This window comes from Sturnira hondurensis, unplaced genomic scaffold, assembly GCF_014824575.4.
Source record: "Sturnira hondurensis isolate 20B ecotype Veracruz unplaced genomic scaffold, ASM1482457v3 Scaffold0007208, whole genome shotgun sequence".
In the NCBI taxonomy this organism is placed as follows: domain Eukaryota; kingdom Metazoa; phylum Chordata; class Mammalia; order Chiroptera; family Phyllostomidae; genus Sturnira; species Sturnira hondurensis.
Window position 1 is genome coordinate 4241035 of NW_028079839.1, and position 14532 is coordinate 4255566.

The following is a 14532-nucleotide window of genomic DNA, read 5'->3' on the forward strand; positions in this document are numbered from 1 at the left end:
GCAGAGGGGAGCTGTCCCGGGAAAGTCGAATACACGGGAAGACGAGAGCTCAGGGAGATCCCTGTGTCCCGCCTCTTTACCTCGTGATGATACAAAGTGACATTTCAAGGCAGTGGGGGAAGCACACTCTTTAATAAATGCTACTGGGGAAATAGGCTGTTTATTTGAACAAAAACATTTAGACACGTTTGCCATACAAGTCAGCTCATTTAATCACTAATGTTTAAATTCTTTAAATATTTAAAATATAAAAATAATCGGAGAAAGGCAGACACCAAAGAGACGAAGGTTGGTACACTGAACAGACAGCGAGATTAGGAGCCAGACTACGTAAAGCACATCTGTGAGTCGGTAAGAAGACGACAAACCGTTCAACACACAAGTGTGCAAAACACTTCACCAGGCTCTTCACCAATGAGAAAAAGCAAAAAGCCCGTTAAACACTGGAAAATTGCTCCATCACATTAAGGCTGACGGAGATACAAATTAAAACCGAAGTCAGAAACTGCGCCCTCCAGAATGGCGAAAATGTCCAACAGGAAGCAGGGTGTCCCACGCCCCTGGTACAAGGGCCACTGTTCCTGCCTCCGAGGAAAGAACCAAGGGCTCACACAGCCCGAACCCAGGGACTCCAGGTGCAAGCCTGTTCCTTCGTCACATCTTCATGTGCAACAGTACAGCTCAGAAGTGCCCAAATGTGCATCAAGACGCAAGTTTTTGAAATAAACTATGTACATTTACGTATCAGTGGACACATCTTGAAATGAGGCTGAGTTTAAATAACAAGTTACCAAATGTGTATTTGTGTATCCACATGGATACATTTGGAAACAAGGTTTCTGTAACAAGTTACCAAATAAAACGATACCATTTATGAATTTTTAAATGAACACGAAAGAGTACCAGGTACTTTTCATAGTTACCTGCATTTCCAAGTGACATATTTTTCAAGACCTTGTAGGGTCCTACAAAACTCCCTGCAGGAATGACCTGTGCCGGGGGAGGGGAACGGCTGGGTGTGGGTGACACAGGGTTCGCCGCCGTTGTTACCTTTTTATCTGATGTAAATCTTTACACTTAAATTAAGTATGTGAAATCTTATTTCTTTTTTAAAATACACTTGATTGATTATGCGATTACAGTTGTTCTATGCCCCCCTTTATTCCCCTCTACCCTGCAGACCCCCTCCCACCGACATTCCACCCCTTTACTTCATGTCCATGGTTGTACACATAAGTTCTTTGGCTTCTCCATTTCCTATATATTCTTACCCTCTCCCTGTCTATTTTCTACCTGCCATTTATGCTTCTTATTCTCCGTACCTTTTCCCCTGTTTCCCCCTCCCACTCCCCTGCTGATAACCCTCCATGGGATCTCCATTTCTGTGGTTGTGTTCCTATTCTAGTTGTTTGCTTAGTTTCTTTTTGTTTTTGTTTTTGTTTATGTTTGGTTGTTAATAGCTGTGAGTTTATTGTCATTTTACTGTTCATATTTTTTGTCTTATTTTCTTAGATAAGTCCCTTTCACATTTCATATAATAAGGGCTTAGTGATGATGAACCCCTTCAACTTGACCTTATCTGGGAGGCATGTTATCTGCCCTTCCATTCTAAATGAAAGCTTTGCTGGACAGAGTCATCTGGAATGTAGGTCCTTGCCTTTCATGACTTGGAATACTTCTTTCCAGCCCCTTCTTGCCTGCAAGGTTTCTTTTGAGAAATCAGTCAACAGTCTTATGGGAACTCCTTTGTAGGTGACTGTCTCCTTTTCTCTTGCTGCTTTTAAGATTCTCTTCTCATCTTTAATCTTGAGTGATGTAACTAGGATGTGCCTTGGTGTGTGCTTCCCTGGGTCCAGCTTCTTTGGCACTCTCTGGGCTTCCTGGACTTCCTGGAAGTCTATGTCCTTTGCCAGATTGTAGAAGTTCTTCATTATTGTTTCAAGTAAGTTTTCAATTTGTTACTCTTCCTCTTCTCCTGATACACCTATACTTCGGATGTTGGAAGGCTTAAAGATGTCTGAAGGTTCCTCAGCTTCTCCTCATTTTTTTGAATTCTTGTTTCTTCCTTCTTTTCTGGTTGAATGTTTATTTCTTCTGGTCCACACCATTGATTTGCATTCCAGTTTCCTTCCCTTCCCTGTTGGTTCCCTATACATTTTCTTTTATTTCACTTTTCATAGCTCTCACCTTTTCCTCTATTATGTGATCATACGCAACCAATTCTGTGAGCATCCTGATTACCAGTGTTTTGAACTGTGCCTCTGATAGGTTGGCTATCTCTTCATCACTTAGTTGTATTTTTTCTGGAGCTTTGATCTATTCTTTCATTTGGGGCATTTTTTTTTGTCTTGGCACCCCTGTTACGTAGTAAGAGGTAGAGCCTTAGGTGTTCACCAGGGCGGGGCAACCCAGTGCTGTGGAGGGGGGAGGGGTTGGAGAGGAAACAGTGTCACTTACCTGACTCTCTGCCGATTTTCAGTCACTTCCCCCGCTACCCACAAATCAACTGGGCCCTCTGGTGCTGATTCCCAGGTGGGTGGGTTTGTGTACGTTCTAGGACCCTGTGGGTCTCTCCCGCGAACTCTCCTGTGAGGCTGGGAGTTTCTCCCACTGCTGCCTCAACCCCACACGTGTTTTCGATTGGTAGTTTGGGGCTTAATTTCCCCGCTGGGACTCCAGGTTATGCAGTCTGTCTCACTCCCCAGTTGTTCCTCCCGGTTTATCTGCACAGGAATGTGGGCCCTCCTGGTCTGCCCTCCGCCGCTTCTCCACGAGTCCTCTCCACCCAGCTGCCCGTAGCTGCCCCTCCTACTCATCTGGATGAGTGTTTCTTCTTTAAATCCTTGGCTGTCGGACTTCCATACAGTTCGATTTTCTGACTATTCTGGTTGTTTTTGTTTTTAAATTTGGTGTTGTCCTTCTTTTGGTTGTGCGAGGAGGCACAGTGTGTCTACCTATGCCTCCATCTTGGCTGGAAGTCCCCAAATCTTATTTCTAGATATGTCTTCAATTAGTCTTTGTACTTCTTTATATGTTTTTAATTTTCCAAAACTGAAAATATGTCATCAATTCTAATATTTTTGTTTTAGCATTGTCATCTATAACAAGAATAAAGCCACACATTGCTGTTTTGCCTTCTTTTTAAAAGATTCCTATATTTGACTACACAAAAGAGTGAAAGTTCTGAACAGAGAAAATAGCCACAACCAAATAAGACTGGCCAACAATGACAAGAAAAGCACCTTTGCCACCCATATTGAAAGGAGTTTGTGTTTTTAATACATGAAGGTTTTCCTCAGATTGGTAAGAAAAAGATATTGTCCTGGAAAATGGGCAAAGGATGCCATGAAGGCCACACCCAGCGGTCTGGCTCAGCCGTCTGGTCCCCCCAGCCCTGCGCTCTCGGCCGGTCCTCCCCTTCCCCGTCTGCCTCGCCTCCTGGTGCAGAGCCGCTCCCAGGACCCAGGCGTCTCCTCCTCACAGCGCCCTGGCCGTGGTCCACAGTCCCTTGCAAATACTCCACCAGCCCCTTGGGGAGACTGCGTCGGTCGCCTGCCCGCCTCGAAACCCACAGGGTGGCCCCCACGTGGATGAGGTCCCCCTCCCACTCCTGAAGCCAGGCTGGCGCTGGCTTCCACGGGCTGCGGGGACCCCAGGGGAGACGGAGGGAGGGAGTGGGTCCTGCAGAGAGAAGTCCCACCCACAGGCCCTGACAGAGGGAAGCCGTATGCTTTTATAACTCAGATTTCTAATAAAAGTGGACAATGCATGTGAAACATGTATGCTTATAACTTTACGAAAGGTAACATGTAGCAAAGAGATGATTTATATCGACTCCGTTTCCCTGGGAGTGTGAGGCCGAGGTGTCAGTTCACCGAAGAGTGGACCAAGGCCGACGAGAAATGGAGGACCCCGATGTGCGGAGGAGTCGGGACGGGGGTCCCAGTGGGACCGTGTCCGCCATCACTCTCTGGGCGTCCGGCACTTCCTTCCGCCCCCAAAGAACAGAAGGGCCACTCGGAGTCTTTGAAAGTATCGCCAGGCCTTTTAAACACGGGTGTGGCCCACGGAAACGGACGTGGCCCCGCTATTTCTCACGGACGACGCCTGTGGCCGAGGCGGTTTGCCTGGCTCCCAGCGCTGACCCCTCGAGCCAGAAGGGCCGCCACAGCGGGCCGCCTACTGTAAATCACGCCGCAGCAAGTGGAAGCTGCCCAGTGTGCGAAATGAGTGAAAAATGAGCACAACTGGGTTAGTAGCTAACACCCGTTTTAATCACAGCCCGTCTTCAACAGGAAGACTAAGCGAGCCTCCTCCCCGTCTGCAGAGAACAGCTTGAAAAAACACTCTCACGGAAACTCCCCTCCGTGGGCTCTGGCGGCTCCCACTCTGTGTTCCTCCCACTCGGGGTCCTCTTGACGACCTGCGCATGAGACCGTATCATTTACTTGTTTTTTAATCTAAGAGGCTAGAAATACAGTTGTAAGCAGGATGAAGGTAAAGGGGGGCCCCAGAACTTAGAGACAGGATGGCCAAGCAAGGAAAGGCACAGAAAACGAGCGAGTGACACTTTGACGAAGGACAAGTGTGGAACGCTGTCAGCCCCTCAGCACGAGGACAGGCAGGGGCCGCGTGGCGTGCCTCGGACAAAGCGCCAAGGTGGGCCATTCCTCCTGGCAGGTGCCAGCTGTGCCGCCTCCGCTGCCAGCCAAGGAGAAGGTAGTTTGCCACACGGCGGGTGCTTGTGCCTTGAGAGAGAAGCCACAGTTTCGAACCAGCGCTTCTTTCAGTCCCCGTGAGAGAGGCTCCAGAGAAGCCAGGGTGCCCCTTAACGAGTGGCACTTGTCTGTCCTGGGACCACCCAGCGCACAGTCTCCAGACGCCTCTGAGAGTCGTCCCCATGCCGTGTCGGGCTGTCAGCTGCCGCTCCTGTTGTCACGGCACCGTCTCCTCCAAGTCCGCGCACGCCTCGCAGCTGGCTGCTTGCAGGGACCAGGCGCCCAGAGACCGGGATCATTACGGATTGCATGGGAAAGCCAGGTCAAGGGCGATGGGCTTGCTCCCGGGCTGGCTTCCAGCACTTTCTTTCAAGGCTTCCAAGGTGGCCGTCCTTCCTTGGAAGAGGCAGAGTGTGCCACCACCAGCGCACTCCGCCCTCGTCCATCCCAGCCGGCGGGGTGGGGGGGGGGTGTCCTTCCATGAAGCTTGTGTCCTCTCTGGGTGCCCCGGGTTCCCCAACTGCAAAATGGGGAAGAGCGTAGCGCCTCCCCCTGGTGAAGTTCACACCGTGGGAGCTGCTCTGAGGGCAGGGCGGGGCCGGGGCTGCAGGTGAGTGGAGGGGGAGGTGAGGCACAAGCTCAAGCCTCTTAAAAATCGTTCTCTTGATGAACAGAGGTTCTCAGAAAAAGAATTTTTTTAAATATTTGATCCAGTGGAACTCTTTAAACCACTTTCAAGCGGGCCGCGACACCACAGTGAAGCCTGCGCTGGCCTGGCTGTACGGGTGGCTCCTCCCTTCGTTCAACAACTGCTCCCTGACTTCTCACCCCGTGCAGGGCTCTGGACAGACATTGCCATCAGAGCCAGCCCCATCCCCCTGGAGCTTAGTGTCCACAGAGGGTGGCTGGAGGGGCCCAAGGAGTTAGGAGGGTGGCCAGCAGGGCAGAAGGAGGAGCCCAGGGCTTGCAACCCCACGTGGTCCACTCACTTTGCCTGAATCCTGAAAAGTGACTTGACACCGGTTAGGCTGAGCTGGCAGGAGGCTGACGGCACAGCACGGGGAGGGGAGGGCGCTGGGCAGGGCAGGGAGGGCGCCCCCGGCCCCAGGAAGTCCACAAGGCAGAGGTGGACGCAGCTAGGATCGCACAGGGCTCCAGGGGCCAGGTGGGGCTCCTGCCCTTTATTCTAATGTGTCTGGGAATGTTGAAAAATTACAATACACATGCTTGATATTTTGCCTACTTTTATTCATTTATTTAAGACTTTGGGAAAATCAGAAATGTTTGCTTTACCAAGTTCAAGGCAAGGATGTTTTCAAGGAAGCGATACAGAATCGAAAGCCACAGAGTGATATGTTTCCTTGGACATCTGCGGGCCTGCCTGGCAGGAATCATTTTCCTAAGTTCATTTTTCTACTGTGAGGGATCACCGTTCGGAAGCCCAGCCAGACTGCGTTCACGGTCCAGAGCACTCGATAAACCCATTTATGGGGGGGTGAAATCCTTCCAAAAGGAGCCTGAATGGGTTACAGCTGTGGAAGCCATGTCCTCTGTGTCCCAAGACACCCCCTCAAACTCGGAGAGCCACTGCAGGGGGCTGGGAGGGGCGTTCTCTTTTTCCAACATCTTCCTTTGCTCCTGTTTGTTTTTTCTTTCAGATATTCTGATTTTAATCGCATTCATGCCTCTGCCCACTCACTCAAAACAGCTGGATAAAGAAAGAGGGGCCCCAGCCGCATCCCCAAAGCCGCATCCTCGGGGTGTCGGCACTGCGGTGTCTGCGGCACAGCAGGCAGGTTTCGGCCCGGGCAGCCCCACCGCCCTGTTCCCTCAGAAACCTCTCGAGCTTTGAAAAGCACTCATTTCACCTTTTCTCCCCGTGATGAGCGTTTTTCTTTTGCAGAGTGGGAAAGGCCGAGAAAGCTTTGCAAACTCCTCATGAAGAAACAAAGAGAAAGATGGGAAACTGATCCCCGGGTTTAGGCAGCCCGCCTGGAGCACCTGCCTCCTGTCTCCCGCCCCCCGCCAGGGGCCCCGCCAGCCCGGAGTGGGCCGCTCTCCTCCCAGCTCTTGCCAATTCTCCTCGACCTAAAGGGAAACAAAATAAAGTGGTTTAAACGTGGCCTCCTTTCCAAGATCTACAGACTGTCTGCCGAACACTAAGGGGAACTGGCTATCAGCCCCAAGTGTTTTTCCAAACCACCTCTTAAATATTCTCAGGCCAGAGCGCCGTGCACAGCCCACCCTGTCATCTCGGAGCCCGGAGGACGGATGCTCACGGGTGGCTTGGAGCCTCTGCCTGGCCCCAGGGCCCCCGGGACCATTAGGTCTCACTGCGATCCAGCACCCGCCCGCCCAACTGGAGCCTTGGGGTGCTCTCCCTGCCAAATGGGTGCAGGCTCGTGTCTGCAGGCAAATGTGTGGCTGGAAAATGAATAACTGCCATAACGAGTGTCCGCCAACTGGGCGGGGCCGGTTTGCAAGCCCCTGCCCCATCGGGCGGATGCGCAGGGTCCAGAGCAGAGTGCGGATTTTCCTCCTTGGACCGGACACCACTGTCGTCTTGCTCTGAAGAGACTCCCAGCCCATTAGACTTGAGATGTGAAGACCCAGGCATTTACAGGACACATGTTTACTTCGGGAAACTTTACGCAGCCTGGGAGGCTGGAAGGTCAGACGTGCAAGCAAGGAGGAAGAGAGAGGGAGGCCGGAACAAGTCTGGGGACCATCCATCAGTGTGGTCCAAGGAAGCCCGCGGTTGCCTGGAACCTGTGTCAGGTCTTAAATCTGGGTCGCAGTCCAGTAATTAGGTGAGACAATTAAAACCTGGATGTTTTTGGAAAGGAAACCAGCAAGAATTAATTCAAAGTTAATTGAAGTGAGGCAGCCTCTCTCTTGGATGGGTTGACTGGAGAGAAGTGGGGGCTTTGCTCCGCTGGAGGAACAGGCGGGGGGCTCAGGCAGCTTTGAGCGACCCCCCGCCCCTGCCCCAGGCTTCCTGGAGAGGCGGTCCTTCCTGGCACCAATGACTGAATGAACAAACGTAGGGGAAACCTGAACAGGCGGACTCCCTGTCTGTTTCTGGGCGTGTTGTACGCAGGCGCAGGTCTGCGGCCCAACAAAGCACCCTTTAGGGCCCCCAAGGCAAAGCGTGTGTCATGTCAATGTGCTCCGAAGCCCTCGATGGGGTGATGGCATTAGGAAGGGACTCCCCTGGGAGATGAGGAGGCCCTGAGGCGGGGCCCTCTGGAGGGGCACTGGTGTCCTTGTAAGAGGGGACACACAAACACGCTTTCCTCTGTGTGTGTGAGTGTCCGCCACGAGGAGGCACCGTGAGACGGCGACCACCTGCGAGCCAGAGGAGGGCCCCACCAGACACTCTGTCTGCCAGCACCCTGATCTTGGCCTCCAGGCTCCGGAACTGGGAGGAGCAAGCCGTACTGGTTGAGGCCCCCGGTCAGTGGTAACTTGTTGCGGCAGCTGGAACGGACTGAGACAGAGCCTGTCCCCGGTGCCGTGGGACCCCAGAGCCTCCTCTCAAACAAAGAAGAGACGGGACTTTCTTTCTTCAGCTCAGGTGCATCTATGCTGGTGCCTCCTGGGAGCACCTGGAAAGCCCAAGATGATGGGTCTCGCTCAGGCCGCGGGGGAGGGGCGGAGACAGAGCTGTACCGGGCAGCCACAAGCAACGTTCCGAGTTGAATCAGGCAGTGGTGACTCTGGGACCACCGGGGCCCCCTGAAATCCACTGCAATGCTCTTCAGTCACCAGGCCACTCGCCTTGTCAAGCCTGCGGCTGGCTTTCATCTCTCAGCAATGACAACGAAGGCCATGGCATCTATTAGCTGTCAGCACAGTCCTCATGAGCCAGTTATGCACACAGGGTGACAGCCCCAAGCCCCAGGGGCCCTGACAAGCGAAGGTCCTGGGGGTGCCGCTGTTCCGGGATCCCCTGAGCAAGGAGCAACTGTGGCTCTTGAGCTGACCCCCTGGTCACTGGGGCAGGGCCACCTGTCTCGGTGGTAAGGGCCGGTTGTTAACTGTCCAGCGCTGGTGCTGCGGCCTTTGTCACCAGAGGGGGTGGGGGCAATCTGGAAGTGAGTGGACGCTGGCAGCTGACACGCAGCCTCATCACCGCGACGACGCAGCGCCCTGACCAGCAGTAGACCGGCGCTGCCAGCACGCACATCGCTCACCCAGCCTGGACGGGCTCCCCTCTGCTGCCTCTGTTGAACGGAGCCTTGGTTATTTCCATTCTGAAATCACCCAGAGTGACACGTCCCCATCTTCCTATAAATCTTAGTCAACGTGCCACTCCGGTGACACACGCAGCCAGGCTCGGCGCAGCCCGCCCCGCAGTGCCCACCTACCCCGTGGGGCACTCCCGACCCTGGCACGCAGCCGTCGAGATGTTCCCGTGGACGCCCGTGGGCCCGCCTCCACGGGGGGCGAGTTGGTGAGCGTCGCCCGGGGCTTCTCCCTTTGGGAGTGGATTTTCCTCCCAGTCCAGCCGGGAGGTCTGTTCCCACCTCCTGGTTCCCTCCCCCACAGCAGCGATAGGAGGCAACCAGAGCCCCACTCTGGGGTGTCAGGCTGTCAGAAAAATTCTTAATGAAATTAAAACCCCACCACTGGAACTCCTGCTATTTCTGGCTGCCGAGCGCGGTGCTGCCGCTGTGTGACTCTCCACGCAACTGTCGGCCCGGTGGCTCTGCGGCAGAACTGCTGCTTGTCAGCCGTTCGCCCCGGGGGACACCCGTGGAATATTTTACACCTGAAGTGGCCTTATTTCCAGGCAGTGGCATACCCCGAAACGCAGCTCCGCGGCGTGTGATGGAGAGGCGCAGCTTGAAAAAAACCAGGCAGAGCAACGTGGGCGGAGCGGGCGGGACGAGGCCCGGGAAGGGACGCTGGGACAGGTCCTCTACCATCCTCATTCCGAAACTTCGGAGGTGCCTCCGCGACCTGCAACCTCCTTCTCTTCCTTAAGCAACCCTCTGCCGATCGGGTGGGAAGCCTGCTCCCAGGGCATCGGCGCCTCGTGCTGAAAACCCTATCTCAAAGCCGGCAGCACGTGTCAGGGATTTGGGGGGGCTCTCAGCTCCTGCCTCCCCCCCCACAAAAATCGCATCTAAAAGAAAAGTTGAGGAAATGATGATTTCTAATACATTTATTTCTAAACGTCTCTTAATTCTATGTGTTGGAGTTTGTGCATTTTGAGTAAGACTTTACACTAAAGGGAAAGAGGGTTTTTTTACGAGTAAATCCACCTGAAAACATAAGCCTTTTTATATGCAAGATCCGGCAAATTCCCCAACCCACCTGTCACTCAAATGTCAAGTCTGGTTCATTTCAAATGAAAAGTCCTAGAGTGGAACTTACCACCCCGTTTCTCTGTTCCCTCTTTCTTTGTGTGTCCCCCAAGTATTAAACTGCGCGTGCAGAGGGGCACGGGTGGCTTTCAGAGCCCTCCCTTTTCTTTTGTGCTGAAATGCTGTTGTTAAATGTCACTGTGGGGAGAGGGTAGGGGCTGGGGTTCAAGAACACTCAGACATGTCCTGTTGATTCTTCCTAACTCGGTGACAGGCAGAGTGTGAAACACAAAGCCGGGACAGGCGAGCTGCCGTGAGTCACCAGGGGGCCGCACGTGGCCACCCCCACCCCGGCCCGGCACGCTCACTGCCAAACAGGAAAGTCATTTTTAACCCTGTTTTCTTTCTGCGGCGTTCGGCGATCTGAGTCACATTCCTGGCACTGCACCCTTTGTTTTAATTGAACACATACTAGCCAACCCAGACCCAGACGCAGAGTCCTGCCATCACCTGCAATTTTTGTGTTTTAAAAGGAAGAAATTTAAAAAGGCCAGGGAGTCGCCCCCGTCCATATTGACTGGGAACCATCTGTTACGCCTCTAATTAAAACCCACTTGTAATGAGCTTGTTAGTGCAGGAAATGTGTCAGGTAGAGGGTATTATTCAGGAGAAAGTTGTTTTGGTGGCTGAATGATGCTTTAAAATCCTATTAGTTTCACAAAGTAACGCATTAGTATTTTGACCCAGCGTTCGGGAGACTTCAGGATGACCTGGCATTCTGCTCTCGCGTTTTTTTCCTCAAATATGTTGCTGTTTCTACCTCCTCTATCGTCAGATGGCCTCTTATAATTGCAGCATCAAATCTTTGTCTCAATTTTCAACTGCAGGTGATTTCAAATGATTAAAGACGCACAACAGGGAATAAACAAAAATGCTTACATGCAATTATTTTTAATTAGTATTTGGCTATAAAGTGTGTGCCTTCATAAAAAAGTCTGTTATTCACATAAACATCTGTTCCCATCCGCACGAGGAAGCGCCGTAAGTCTGTCAAAAGACGCCGAGGCAGGACCGCGCCGGGAGGCTGGGCAGGGACGCCCGCGCCCGGGGCTGCAAGACAAAAGACGCAGCCTCTCCGCCAAAACAGCCTCAGAGCCACACCTTCAATTAACGGCGCTCACAATCGGAGGAAGAGCCCTGGCCGACGGGGCTGCACTTCAAAATGTTAAAATAGATGGAATTATTCTTTGAAAACAATGGAATCTCCGCGCACAAGACAATTTCGAATTCCTTGACTAATTTTGCACCCGCTCAGAGAGTCAGAAGGTTTCCTGTTTGCATGCTCTCAGCCAGCTGCCAATGTTCCCCTTTCTCTGCCCTCCTGGATTCGGGCATTAACACATCCGAAGTTTGCGAGGTGCGGCAGCTTCAATCCCAAGTGCCAAATATTACCCTTGTTTCATGAGAGCCTCCAGCAAGGGGAAAAATATATATATATTTTAAGTGAGCATGCCCCCACCACCAAGCGTGGGGAGACAGACACAGGGAAATAAATTAATACCGTGTAATTGATGGGTGGAGACGGGGCTGCTCTGCGAAATACTGGGAGGGAAATGAAGGGGAGGCGTGAGAATACCTTGTCCATGAATTACTGAATCGGTGGGAATTACGGGCTCCAGCCAGCACAGCGGCTTGGAAACCAACGCCAGCAACCCAAGTTAACACATTCTGCTCTAGCCCCAAAGCCGCAGCATTTATTAACTGCACAATTCACACACCAAGAGAACTTATTTTCATTTGCATGAAAATGCAAACAATAATTTAATCGAATCACACAAATCTGGTCTCGAACTGTGGCTGAGCTCGGTTTTCTGGGCTCAAATCAGGCAGGAATCACGACCCCAGCCAGGGGCCACTCGGGGACCCTGGAGCAGTTAGCTGTCCCTGTGACCACCCCTGCACAGGGGAGCGTGCCGACATGGGAGCTCCTCCTCCTTCCGAGGAGGCCTCTCGGGCGGCCCCTGGATATGCCCTGCTGGAGACACAGAGCATCCATTCTGTTACCGTTGGAAGGGACCCTCGGCTACGGTTGCACGTTGACAGACACACGGAAGGGCTTCGGCATCTCGGCCTCAGTCACTGGAAGGACCAAGAGTAAGGACAGCCTGCGTCCTTCTCCAGCTGCCAGCTGCTCACCCCCGTCCAGAGGGGGCGCTGCCTGTCCCCTGCACTGGTTTGTCTGCGAGGCAGGGACCAGCCTGCACCCCAGAGGCCCCGAAAAGCTGGCTGCAGGGCAGCCAGGCCCCACCAACTGGAGGGGGGGCTGCTGTCATGAACAGCCCCGTGCAGTTTAGAAATATGACCAAGAACAAGGGAAAGGAGATGTATGGTGGGACTACATCTACTGACCAAGAGGCATCAAGACAGGCCGTAAATAAAATGACAGAAGGACCGGAAAGGGCAGGTTTTGCATTAAGAAGCAGCAACTTCACTGCCTGGTGGGCCGGAGAACCCGGCCCCAGTGCCCACCGCGTCCTCCGAGGCAGGAAGGTGAGAGAGGGCCCGTCCCTCGTGGGGAAACGCGCCGGGCCAGGGCCAGGCCACTCCCTGATAAGCGCCCATTTCTCAGGCGGGGATCCCTCACTTTTCAATCAAGCCCAAGGGGGCTTCACGTGGCTTCTCCACGGCATCACTTTTCTCCACGGGGGAGACGTCTCAGCCGCCGATTGCCCTGCCCGTGGGCCTCTGTCCTGCGCTGGGGCCGAGAGGGCAGGGGATGCTGACTTCTTTGCCGGGACGCCCAAGTGCCACTTAAGGTCCTGGACCACCTGGCATCCCCCCTCCAGGTGTAGGGGATGCAGCCAGCTGGTGGGCGGGTGGATGGAAAGCCGGCAGGCTGGCCCCAGGTCAGCTGTGTGGTCGGGACCCCCTGCCTGTAGCTTATCTCAGAGGTAGAACCCCAGAACCTTTATTAGTCGAGGGGCCAAAATGAAACCCACACTTTGGAAAATCGAATTGTCTGTTCCTCGGTAGCCCGTGCTAGAAATGACTAACAAACAGCATTGAGCACTCAGCGTGACTCCGGGTGGCCCCCTCACAGGGGCCCTGCTGGCAGAGCGTCCGTGGCTGGTCTAGAACGTTCCTAGTGAGATTCCCGGCTGGCCTAGACTAGGGGGGTGGGGAACTTGAGGCACTCATGTTGGGCACGAAATGTGGGGGGCGTGCCGATAAGCCCAATAATCGATGCATAATATCTTCATGTAGCTTTGAAACCAAAGTGAATGCAAGTTAATCAAAGATTAACACGATTAATCAAGAATTAAAAATGAACAAAAATGCTGTACCCCGAGGCCATAGGGGACAGTGGGAACGCTCACCCTGTCTCCAGGAGACACCATGGTATTTGACTCATTGTGGATTTTCCGCATCTGGTTTGACTTTAAATATGGCACGAAAGTGTGACAAATCTTGATTGCTGAGATTTTTGGAGTCTGTTCGATTCTGTGTCCCCAGGGAGCTCGGCCGATCTGCGCCCCAAGCCACAGTTTGGAGACAGTCCCTCTGGCCGGGTGCACTCGGCCTGACGGGAGTCGCTCCAGCTTCTGCTCCAGCTTCCGAGGGCACGTGCTGGACTCTGGCCCCGCAGCGGCGCTCGTTTCGGTTCTTCGGGTGCACCCGAGCCTCTCGAAGGCGGCACGAGGCTCCGCCCACGACTGCAGCCTTACCCACAGGTCCCAGGCTCCCCTGGTGTCCTAGAAGCAGAAGGCGCCTCCGTCTGGGGACTCGGGTCCTCGGCGCTGGTGCAGTACCCGCTGCTCTGTATGTTGTCCCCTGTTTGCACTGACTGCGTTCGTTTCTGAGCGCACGTGTCACTCAGGAGGATATCATTGGCACAAATTCATCATCATGACGGTGTCTGCTGGCATGGGCGGCCTTCGGGCTGGCAGAGCCTTGCTTTAAGGGCCATTTATTTTCTTGTCGGCAGAGAGAGGCTGCCTGGTGTGCAGGCAAGGCCACCAGCCAGCCCGGGGGCTGGTGCCTGTTCCTGCTGCTGCCCGGGACCCGGCCCGGCACTCAGCCAGTGCGCATGGGCCCCTGTGCCCACGCCACCATCATGGGTCACCTACGCCGGCATCACCTCTCATCACCCAGCGCTGAGCCCCTCTGCTTCCGAAGGCTGCTCAGGAGGAGCTGGAGGGAGGTCGCACAGACACAGCCGGGCTGGACCTCAGAAGGACAAGCTGCTGGAGAAATGCCTTCCCCTCTGTCCCCCAATCGTCCCCCGTGATTTTCGCAGAAAAACCCTGGCCACGCCAAGGCCGCTCCGCACCCTGGCCTCCCATTCCTCTCTTGCTTGACCCAGATCAGTGAATGAAAAGCCTGGAAAACAAAATTAAGGGTCAAAGAAAACACTAGAGTCATTAGCCCAGGAATTAATACATTAATATGGATGATAGAAACTCTTCCGTTACTGAAACAGGTCTACAAATTGAAGCTTATTG